This window comes from Barbus barbus (assembly GCF_936440315.1).
Source record: "Barbus barbus genome assembly, chromosome: 35".
Lineage (NCBI taxonomy): Eukaryota > Metazoa > Chordata > Actinopteri > Cypriniformes > Cyprinidae > Barbus > Barbus barbus.
In genome coordinates this window covers 25,384,434-25,397,265 of record NC_136763.1, presented here as the reverse complement: position 1 = coordinate 25,397,265, position 12,832 = coordinate 25,384,434, and the positions used below count along the sequence as shown (strand labels likewise).

General features: G+C 37.4%; 1 protein-coding gene across 2 annotated transcripts in view; it reads left to right on the top strand.

Annotated features, from left to right (window-relative positions):
• Positions 1 to 7,508: 7,508 nt before the first annotated feature.
• The window catches only part of LOC306854871 (retinoic acid receptor gamma-A-like), a 51,076-nt gene continuing 45,752 nt past the window's right edge, over positions 7,509 to 12,832 (top strand). Inside the window, exon 1 of one of the 2 annotated variants that reach the window (XM_079393152.1) lies at positions 7,509 to 7,607. The gene's annotated coding sequence lies outside the window, so the exon portion shown is untranslated. The remainder of the gene's footprint in view (positions 7,608 to 12,832) is intronic. The other variant, XM_079393151.1, reaches the window with a different exon arrangement.

Genomic DNA, 12,832 nt, shown 5'->3' with positions numbered 1-12,832 from the left:
ATATATCCCACCCACTAACAGGTGCCGTGATGAAGAGATAATCAGTGATATTCACCTCACCTGTCAGTGGTCATTATGTTATGTCTATGAGGAATCTGTTGTACTCTTGGATACACCTCTTTCTTGCATTTGCATTGTTTGCCCAGGTACCAGGATCTTTATTTAGAAGGAATAACGAAGAAGTTGCAAGTGTTCTGCCATTGTCGTGACATGTTGCCAAGTAGGGTAACCCTTTCTCAGAATTTCTACTATATTTTCAGAATTTATACACAGAGTTGGAGGTTCAGTGTCTTGTTCAAGGGCACTGTTGTTGTATTGAGGGTGGAAGAGAGCACTGCCCCCACCTACAATCCCTGCTGGTACTGAGACTCAAACCCATGACCTTCAGGTTACAAATCTGATTCTCTAACAATTAGGCCACTGCCCTTCATCTCTGATATCAGAAACAGTCAACATTTATCAGAAAACATTAAACAAAATCTTCACTGATATCACCAATCAAATCTTGAAGTACCTGTTGATAAAAATATACATTCTTTGAGCACAAAGAAATCTAAATCCCACCGAGAGGTTAAAAAAAACAAAAAAACAAAAAAAAAAACAATAAGGACCATATGTATATATGGCCCTTATTGTTTTGTTGTTGTTGTTGTTGTTTTTAACCTCTCGCCCCCTCATTAGTTTCTCCACCAGAAGTTAGTAATGTATGCAAAATTCCAGCCAGATTATTTGTTATTATATATATGTTATTATATATTATATATATACACTCACCTAAAGGATTATTAGGAACACCATACTAATACTGTGTTTGACCCCCTTTCGCCTTCAGAACTGCCTTAATTCTACGTGGCATTGATTCAACAAGGTGCTGAAAGCATTCTTTAGAAATGTTGGCCCATATTGATAGGATAGCATCTTGCAGTTGATGGAGATTTGTGGGATGCACATCCAGGGCACGGAGCTCCCGTTCCACCACATCCCAAAGATGCTCTATTGGGTTGAGATCTGGTGACTGTGGGGGCCATTTTAGTACAGTGAACTCATTGTCATGTTCAAGAAACCAATTTGAAATGATTTGAGCTTTGTGACATGGTGCATTATCCTGCTGGAAGTAGCCATCAGAGGATGGGTACATGGTGGTCATAAAGGGATGGACATGGTCAGAAACAATGCTCAGGTAGGCCGTGGCATTTAAACGATGCCCAATTGGCACTAAGGGGCCTAAAGTGTGCCAAGAAAACATCCCCCACACCATTACACCACCACCACCACCAGCCTGCACAGTGGTAACAAGGCATGATGGATCCATGTTCTCATTCTGTTTACGCCAAATTCTGACTCTACCATCTGAATGTCTCAACAGAAATCGAGACTCATCAGACCAGGCAACATTTTTCCAGTCTTCAACCGTCCAAATTTGGTGAGCTCGTGCAAATTGTAGCCTCTTTTTCCTATTTGTAGTGGAGATGAGTGGTACCCGGTGGGGTCTTCTGCTGTTGTAGCCCATCCGCCTCAAGGTTGTGCGTGTTGTGGCTTCACAAATGCTTTGCTGCATACCTCGGTTGTAACGAGTGGTTATTTCAGTCAAAGTTGCTCTTCTATCAGCTTGAATCAGTCGGCCCATTCTCCTCTGACCTCTAGCATCAACAAGGCATTTTCGCCCACAGGACTGCCGCATACTGGATGTTTTTCCCTTTTCACACCATTCTTTGTAAACCCTAGAAATGGTTGTGCGTGAAAATCCCAGTAACTGAGCATATTGTGAAATACTCAGACCGGCCCGTCTGGCACCAACAACCATGCCACGCTCAAAATGGCTTAAATCACCTTTCTTTCCCATTTTGACATTCTGTTTGGAGTTCAGGAGATTGTCTTGACCAGGACCACACCCCTAAATGCATTGAAGCAACTGCCATGTGATTGGTTGATTAGATAATTGCATTAATGAGAAATTGAACAGGTGTTCCTAATAATCCTTTAGGTGAGTGTATATATATTAACATATATATATATATATATATATATATATATATATATATATATATATATATATATGTTAATGACAGTGAAAATGCTTCATCACAGTCTGTGATGATCCATGTCCAAATCACAACAGATGCAGGTGAGCAAAATTCAATGAATTTGCAAATCAAAAGATCCCCCTCAAAATACTCTTCCCTGGAGATTTTTTGGTTTCTTCAGTGAATATGAAATTCTGGTCACGCCTTATTTTAAGGTCCATGTCTCACTATTAACTATCTATTAACTACTACTTTTGTCTCATTAAACTCCTAATTTGCTGCTTACTAATAGTTAGTGAGTTAGTTATTAAGTTTAGATATGGGGTAAATTAAAGCATCTAAAAAATATTGTTATGTAGAATAAGACATTAAAATGTGCTTTTATAAGTACTAATAAACAGCCAATATGCTACTAATATGCATGCTATAAGCAACTTGTTAATAGTGAGAATTGTTCCTTAAAAAAAGAAGTGCTACCAAAATTCTTCCATTCATTCACCAGGAGAAAATCACCTTTAATATCACTATTACACAGTTTTTATTTAATTTTTGTGGGTATGTGTGTTGTGAGCTAGTATAGGCTAAAAACCTTCATTTTACACTTATATTTGTGTATGGGACTGTGTGTGAGCAGCACATGGCCTTGTGTCAACATGCATGAAGTAATTAAAGGGTTTGTATGTGTTTCCATGGCAGTGGAAGTGTATAAATGACTTCACATTTGGGCGTCTGCACAATGAATGCAGTCTTTCATTGGTTAGGATGTGAGCTTAACTTCATAACCCAAAGCTAAAATCTCTCTCTCTTCCTCTCTCTGTCCATTTCTATCTTATTTTCTCCTATTTCTCTTGCCAGGTCTCTTTAAATGCAGCACAGTGTGCATATTTTTTTTTTACTTTTATGTATGAAACACATTAGTGTTTACTTTCTGCTTGACGTCTTTGTCTGTGTCTGCTTCAGTGTTGTTGTCGGTGTGTGTGTGTGTGCATGCTGTGTAAAATGATGTTGATGCATATGCGAGACACACGCAGACGTGCACACACACACAACTTCACATGACATCAATCTATGTGGACTGTGTAGTGATCTCATTACAGACAACTTGCTGTTGATTAAAGCCTACTGTGTCACACAAACACACACACACTTCTCTTTTCTCTTTTCTTCCTTCAGCCTGAGGCTCAGTCCATTCTGCGGTTTCTCCTCCGCTCGCTTCCAAACGGGGCCCCATTTTATGTTCTCTAAAAACTCACTCAACCGTACTTTCCTGTTATTTTCTTTACTTTGTTGCTCTCATGCCCTCATATATTTGTTTTACTGATCTGTACGCATTGGATATATTCTTATATTTCCTATTTATGGCACAGGAATATTTGTTAAAAACGCTGATGTGTACAGGAAAGCTTTTGTCATGCCTAATTAATTTACTCCTGCAAACTAACAGGTATATACAGTGGGGTCCAAAGGTTTGAGACTACTTTGAAAATCTGGGATTTTAATAAAATTTTTTCATTCAAACTTGGAAATGAACAGAATACTTAAGGTTATGATTAAGGTATGATTGACAAAAAGTGTATAATTGACAAAAAGTGTTTGACGTGTCTATACACATGTATTTTGCTCATTCTAAGGTTTTTCACACTTGAAATAGTTAACCCTGGGTCAGTCTAAACCTCCAGTAAAAGGGACTCCTGGGTTATCGTATGTAACATTTCAAACTACTCATAATTTACCCGGTTAACAATTTATTTCCGGGTATTCATACACTGTACATTACTAAAACTGTTTACATCAAGTTTTTCCTGAATGGACATTTTGAACCGTAAAGGTAAGATTTAAACAGTCTCTTACCAACTCTAGTTGATGCATTTTCAGGCACCATTTGACATTTTCCCCCTCAAACGATGAAACAACTGTTTATACAACACAGTGTTTCTGTAACTGTAAACAGGAGGCATGCGATTGGTTGTTCGTTGCTAAGCATTTAGTCTTAACGAGGTCATGACATAAGAAATTAAATAGATTTGCCTGGATTTTTTGACATAGAAAAAAAAGGTCTTTGTTCCAACTTGCAAATTTCATAACTTAAAATCTCCTCTTCATTATAAACAAAACATTTATTTAATCAAGCTTCAAAAATGGCTTCTTTGAATATTGGGGATCTGACGTGACAGGGGAAAATATATTTGCATATGACTGCCTCCAGAGTAAGTCGTCAAAGAATAGTTATACTTCATCACACCATAGGTCCCACCCACTAGCGATCAGCCACTTAACTTCTGACAACATACCTGCATCGGATGTGAGCGTCACGTCAAAAGCAAACAGAGCCCATTTTAATCACTGATGCTGCCTACAGCATACAGATGCCCATTCAGTTTTTGACATAGTTTTGACAAGTTTGCTGACAACAGGACAAATGGAAGAGTAAAAAGAACATGCGCAAGAAACTTATTATATATAATAATAATAATAAATAAAGAAAATTATTTCAAAAGGCATGTCATGACCCATCAATATTCTAACACCGCCTCAAATTTCTATCATGAATGAGATTTTAGCTTGGTAATGGATTTGACAATATTAATATATTTGGCCTTGGTGGAATAGATCTGCTACGCTGCTGCTGTTGGTTATTACTGTTGTTGTAGGTAGATTATTGCTGCTGCAAGCAAGTACAGGAACTTAATACATAAGCCAATAAGGTGCTGTGAGCATTTAAGACATACTGCTGTTGCACAAATAGCATATATATAATAACATAATAATATAAAAAACATAATAACCCATAGCAGATCTATACAGGTGGAGCTGGGGAAGGTGGAGGGTTTCAGGGGAACACACAAAAATACTCTAGTGAATGCTAATCAGCCATTTAAATGCAAAGCTGCAAGCTCATTGACTGTATGTGCAACATCAGCTTGTGCCAAGTAGATTTTTACTGTGAATATCATCAGTTTGCAGTAAGAACCCATCAGCCAACGTCATCTAGAGTTTCATGACAGAACTTGGCATTTAACATAATGGAACAGGTTTCATAACCGTGGGTAAAAGCGGTGCTAACCCCACTACTGAATTACGAGATACAAGTGTGAAACGTTTCTCTACCTGGGGTTAAGCACAGTGTGAAAAGCCACAGTTTTATGCATGTATTTTTAAAGATTGAATATGATTTGAAATACGACATACAGTAATTTTAAAAGGAATGTGAAAGATCTAAAAGAGTAATAGCACTTGTATACATTCCCTTTTATTAACATTTTAATCCAAAATCTTTTATTAACTGCCTGTGTGTAATAATAATGATAATGAATGAAAATAGAAACACATCCACAGGTAGTTTCCAACCAGTGCCGATTCTAGATTTCTGGGGGCCCTATGCAAAACTGTTGGTGTTAGTGATGAAAGTATGGATGAAACGCATTTGTGTTTCGGGGGCCCTACGCAGCTTGCGTATTCTGCGTATAGGGAGGATCGGCTCTGTTTCCAACTTCCGAATGCTATTTTTCCTTTTTTTGGCAAGATAACAGCAAATACCAGTACTTAAAATCATCACATACGTTTACACAACACTAACAGGGCTGACCTCCATCCGCTAACTCCCTCAACCTCCATTTTCCCAGTAAATATGAAATACTGAACACTGAACACACATATGCCTTCTTACACAGTTACTTATAGTTGCTATGTGTGATTTCATTGGTTACTCACATCTGTTTCCTTTGATCTATTCCCTTTGTTCTGCTCTAATTGACTATATAAGCGATTTGCACATGAAAACAATAGCTACCTTTTTAGATGTTTTGGACTGACAGAATATGCAAATTTGAGAGAAAAGAACAGATGCTTTTCTAACATGCAGGCCTGCATGGTTTCTTCATCACTGCTCTTTTACTAATAGATTATTGTGTTTTCATCTTTTCTCTTCCTCTTTATTTTTCATGCTTACATATCACTCTATTAAAACATTTTTATACTTATTAGTACATGTAGAAATTTAAAGGTAAGACTTTACAATAAAGTCTCATTACTAACAATAAGCATTACATTTGCTCTAGTATTTATTCATCTTGATTAAAATTAGTTTAAAAAAATACAGCTATTCATCGTTAATCTGTGTCAGTTTAAGTCCATGAAATAACACCAGATACAACAGTAACTGTAATGAATTGCATAGTTCAATTTTTAATATTTTTTGCAAGATCTACACATGCAGGGTAAAATGGTATCTACTTCATGACTGCAGTGTTCTCAAAGAGCCAGTGCTAATCAAAGAGTTCATTATCTGGAAATATCTGTGATATTGCCACAGAGCACCATCCGTCTGTGAATGAGTAATGGCATAAAGGTAACGTTTTTGTGTGTGGTTGCATGTTTAATAGCTTTCATTGCTGATTTAGGACACCATCATTTTTATAAAACATCAATGAAATGAAAGAGCTAGAATTAAAGAAATAGTTCTGACCAAAAAAAAGTGTATTAACTTTCATGTCATTCCAAAAACAACACTTTTTATTTTCTGTAGAACACTAAAGGAAAACCATTATAACTATCATATAAAGGATCCTTACAACTGTGTTATATTTTCTGAAGTCATAGAAAATTCAAGATTTTTTTATTTATTATTATTATTATTATTTGTGCACTTTCGGTTAGAATCTGATAATATTTAATGTGAACCATTCATATGTGATTTGAAATCCTAATCACATTTCTGAAAATCTGTTTCATTTAAAAGTTCTTTGGGGAACCTGAAAAAAAAAACTATTTAGAACCTTTGTTTTTAAAAGTGTATTTCAGTGGAAAGAATGACATGAGATTTTTTTGTGAAAAACAATAACCACAATATCTAGTAGAAACATGAAAGGTATGAAAAAAAAATGACTTATTGAAAGACAATAGACAAAAGAAAGCATGATGGCATGAGAGCAAATGGAGGGAAAATAATTAGTGGGAAGAGAAAAGCAGAGCAAGCAGTTTGACGAGAAATCGTGGAAGGAGATGGAAGGATAATAGGATGTAGAAACTGACACCCAGAAGAAGGCGGGAGGTAACTGAGAGGGCTGGAGAGATGCTATAGGAGACGTATAGCAGGATAGAGCTGAACCAGCGGAGGGGGCAGAGAGGGAAACTTAAGCTTTCTGGTCCTGATTTTCCATCCCTAAAGGCATTCTGTGGTTTCTAAAAAAAGCCCTGTATATTTGAAGTATCCCGTCACGTGACCAGGGCTGTATTTATGAATCAAAGAGTACAGTGATTATTGAGAGAAAGACAAAACGAGAGAAAAAGCAACAAGTGGTAGGCAACAATAGAGGAATGCTTTACTGTACGCAAAACTACAACGGCTGGAAAGAAGACATGCATGGCAGAGAAAGTTTGATTGAAAGAGGGAGGGCAAGAATGCCAGAGAGCGAATGAGGAGGTAGAGTGAGTGGCGGTGGAGGGGGGAGCGAAAGAGAAAAGGCGAAATGCAACAGGCTTCTTTATTCACACAGAGAAACACATCTGACTTATACAAGTCAACCGAGCTGCTCTCGTACGCTCAGTTCAAGCTTCCCTCCAGACCTTCAATCACCATATCAGGTAAGAATGATCTCCACCATGCTTTAACAGACCAAAAAGAGATTCGTTCAGAACGTTTCAGAAGAGTTTTATTTTCATGTACAGCTCCCCCCCAGAATAAAGCCCTACTCATGAAAACGAAAGAGACAGTGAATGTGAAAGACATGTTAGAGCAAGAATAAATGTGTGTAGTACAGGTAATTCCTGCATACAGATCTGTATTTGTATGTGTTTGACATTGAACTTAAGACAAGGTTAGAGATATTGAAAGAAAATGCCTTTTTTTTCATGAATTTGCCTGGAATGTGCATCTTTAATGTTTTTGTGTGCCATTAAGTGAATTGGATGTTCTAAGTCAATGAGTTGAACTGGCAGCTGTCAGAAGAAAACGTCTTATCAAGATCATGTTCAGACATTGATGAAATCAACAGAAACAGCCTCAACCTGCTGCTAATGACAGGAAATGACAGACTGGTGACGTTCTCAAAATTTCACCTACACACCAACCAATGCAATTTGGGGTTCGCTACTATATAATGCAACAATTCAGATGTTCTGATGAAACTTTATTTTATGACAGGAATATTATGAAATTTGATTTGGGTCTATTTTTTCAACTTTTCTGCAGTCATGAGGTGACTTGTTTACATGGTGTTTCACTGAGCAAGTGGTAGGGTTTTGAAGAAGGATTTCTGGTCAGAAAATATCTGAAGACATGAACATTTGTTGCTAGTGTAAAATAAATTGTGTCATCTGGTCAAAACAGTCAGCTGGTGATTCGTGCCTTGTCAAAGCAAGAGCTGTTTGTCTCATAAATTTGTCAAATGCTTGCTTAACCTTTACACACACCGATTATGTCCACTACTGAACAATAGGCTTCTGATGAATGTCGTGTTTCGATCTGACTGTAGCTGTAATTACGCAATATTCCCAATCATACGCTCACATGAACATGGTTATCTTTCCCGTTCTTTCCTCGATGTCCTTTTAAACAAAAGAGCAGCACAATTGAGGAGCAAATTGGGCTGTTATTATTTTTATTATTAGATGGATTAATATCACAAGTGGACAGGTGAGAGCTTGTCAATAGCTTTGCCGAAGGTTATGTAAACACCTTAAACACGTAATTAACCAAATACAATGGAAATATTAAAATCAGCTGTTTTGAATATCGCGAGTGATAAAATGTTTGTGTTGAGATTGCTCTTGCTTCCTTTCTGGAAATATGTTGTGTGTTTGTACAGAGAGGTCAGGAAAGAGCCAATCCATACCCGTTCATTCAGACGACCTCCCAATGGAAAGATCAGAATTGAGATCACTTTTAATCATTTCTCCTAAACAAAGATAAATAATGCTCAGATGGAGAATTCTCCCCCAACCAGGAATCTGTACATGAATCAAAATACATGATTGCAACCTCTGATTCGTGAATTTTTCCTCAAGGCTCTTAAAAATTAAGATGACAATTAATAATCAGTAATAACACTGATTTGAAGAACCGAACATCCTAATATTTTTTTTTTCAAGTGTGGAGTAAACAATGTCATATCATGTACCACCCACATATTTAATGATCTCCAAAAGCATGAAGTAGACTTTTCTTGTCACAGCCTGTTGCAGTGTGTGCAGCCATAGCTTTCATGGGTTTTTGTCAGCATTTATTTGGCTAACACACACTTTTATTAGTTGTTTGAGGGACTCGCCAGATTTGTATATATTTAGACCTGCTCAAAAACAACTGAACAAAACCTTTGTTGATGACAGGCCACAAAATATATATAATATCAGGTATTTGCATACCATATGTTAACGTGGCATGCAGCTTGTACAACAAAAAGATTCATTAAAGAGTTGGCGAAGCAAACTCATCAAGACCTGATTGTCCACAAAATGCCATAGTTGCAGTAAAACTGGTGTTAGCAAACACCACACATAGAAACTAGGCAAATTGACAGAAAGATTGCAAAAGCATCTTAAGACTTTTTTTCTTTTTCATTCTACAGTATAATAACAATAATAGTCACTATGGTGATTATGCAGACAGTATGGTTATCAAGGTCAATATACAACCCGAATTCCGGAAATGTTGGGAAGTTTTTTAAATTTGAATAATATGAAAACTAAAAGACTTTCAAATCACATGAAATTTATTAGGATGTTTATTAAGGGACGAAGCCGAAGACCTTTGTTGGATGCCCGTGGTCTAAAGCTCTATCATGCAAAAAGGAAGCCATATGTGAACATGGTCCAGGAGCGCCGTCGTGTCCTGTGGGCCAAGGCTCATTTAAAATGGACTGCTTCAAAGTAGAAAAGTGTTCTATGGTCAGACGAGTCCAAATTTGACATTCTTGTTGGAAATCACGGATGCCATGTACTCCGGGCTAAAGAGGAGGAAGACCTTCCAGCGTGTCATCAGCATTCAGTTCAAAAGCCAGCTTCTCTGATGGTATGGGGGTGCACAAGTGCATACGGTGTGGACAGCTTGCATATTTTGGAAGGCACTATGAATGCTGAAAGGTATATAAAGGTTTTAGAGCAACATATGCTCCCCTCCAGATGACGTCTATTTCAGGGAAGGCCTTGTGTATTTCAGCAGGACAATGCAAAACCACATACTGCACCTATTATAACAGCATGGCTTTGTAGTAGAAGAGTCTGGGTGCTGAACTGGCCTGCCTGCAGTCCAGATCTTTCACCTATAGAGAACATTTGGTGCATCATTAAACGCAAAATATGTCAAAGACGACCACTCACACAACTCTTCAAATGCTGGAAACCTATATCAGACAAGAATAGGACCAAATTCCAACACCAAAACTCCAGAAACTCATAACCTCGATACCCAGACGTTTTGAAAAAACAAAAAACAAAACTGGCTCATGTGATTTGAAATCCTTTTAGTTTTCATTTTATTAAAAAAAACGTCCCAACATTTCCGGAATTCGGGTTGTAAACAATTGTCTTTGAAAGATAGAGGTTTGCTTGTGTACTGGTCTCTGTGTGTGTGCATGCATCTGGTTTATGAAAACTTATTTAGGCTTGTACACATCATTAGCTTAAATGAGTGGATATGTTTCCTAAAAATTACTATTTACATTGTGATTTAAGTTAAACGTCATGCCCTGAAACCATCATCATATGGCTGAGCTGAGGTTAAATGTTCATAAATCAACATCATCAATCCTGATCGACAGAGCAATTGTTTGCAGTATGGAAATGATTTATACTGATAAACACACCTTAAAACAGTTTGTAAACTGAATGGTTCTTTTAAATGGTGTTCATGAGGTGCACAAGCACAATAATTAGGGCATGCATGTTTGATTTATAGCTCATTAGTCAATCTGTCAGCGTGATGTCTTGAGCTTGGCTTGTCTCACCAGTCAGGCTGGCGTTGTTCATCTAGTCTAGCTGCACTTTTAAATGCATTGCTCCTGTTTACTCTGGTGCAGTGTTTGTGTGTGACTGACAGAAAGAAAGCGAGAGAGCACACTCTATTTAAATACTTTAACTGCACCTCCCTTCATTTCTTATTGTTCTCAGCTTTTAGTGAATGACAGTTCCTTCAGGCAGAGAACGCTGTCTGTGTCTCGACTCACCGTCTCTGCTTGCCTGTCAAGTCTGAGCTGCTTCCATCAACCCCTTTCTTTTACTTCTGTCCGTGTCACGTAAGACACGCATTTACCTAGTTATCTAAATCAGCAGCATAGGAATGCATTGTTTATATATAAGTAATTGCCCTAACCTGAATCACATACCCCTGCCCTACCCATAAAAAAGAAAAGAATTTCATTTTTATAAAATAATAAAATAAAAACACTATGTATGACGGAAATGTTGAAAATGACGTATTACCAGACTGAGCTACCTTCTGCAGTCAATTTGTTTCACACCTGACAGAGGAAACTGAGCAGGTAATACAATAGTGAAGTTCACTACAGATGGTATAATTCATGGAAAGGAGCTACATAATTCATGCACAAGTTGTGTAGAAGTGTTCTCCATATGTGCTGGCAGTCTGCACCAAGCGCGTGTTAATACTTTACTGCTGCCGCATCCGCAGTACATTTAGATTGATTATTTGTGAGAAAGATGGTGAGAAATAGAGGAAACATACAAAAGTTGGCGGAGATGCCAAAAAAAGAACAAAGGGAGTGACTCGAACCATTTGGAATTTTAAAAACAGTTTACATGCGGCTTATTAGAGAAATGTGTTGGGTTGAGACATAACAGATGATATGCTTATGAGGTCAAAACTGTCCTGACTTTCTCGTTTTTTAAAACTATATATTTCTATGAAGCAATTAAAACTTTTAAATAAAAGAGCAGGAGCTTAATGCATCTAACTCAACCATAATCCACGGCAGTATAGACAAAGATGTAATTTAGCTCACTATGTGTTGAGTGTGTGTTAGTACCTGGCCACAATCTCAATTAGACGTGACCTCTGACCCATACTCGTTGCTCCAGGCTCTACAAGGTGACTACAGCCGGGACCTTTCAACTACTGGGGTCAACCAACAGAATCTGGTCAATATAACGACACCATTGTGTGGTTCATAGTCGAAGAAGTTGTCATCTGGGTCAGAAATTGCTATAATACAAGCAATTTAACTAATTTTATAAATGCTGAATGATTATTCAAAGATCTGGATGTGGATGTGCATTTACATACTTTTGAAGAGTGCGTTGCAGGTCTTAAAGGTCCATTTACTCACCATCATGTTGTTCCAGACCTTTATGACTTCATTTTTCTTCAGTTAACAGAAATGAAGATACTTTAAAGAATTTGTGTTGGGCCCAAAACATGCTCATTAACTTGGACCCTGTTAACTTTCAGTGGAAAGGCGAAAAAACACTTTTTATTGTAACGACATGAGGGTGAGTAAATAACGACAGCATTTTTAATATTTGGTTGGACTATGATTTTGATGAGCCTGTTCACTGTACCAGGACTTAAAAAAGAGCTCCTTACTGGTGTCAACTAACAATATTGAGGCCATTAAGAATATTTACGAATATTCTGACCACTTTTTACTACACAGCCAACGACATAATGATGTTCATAAATTGAAGTTATTGTGCACCAACAGTGACCGCACTCATAAAAATATTTTGGAGGGAGGGAAGACTTGTGTTGCAGTTTATTAGGGGATGGAAACTTAAGCCATTACCTGCAACTGTATGTTTTTATTTTACTTTAAGTTTGGAACGTCAAGTGTAAAATTTAAAGCCTTAAAGCATAC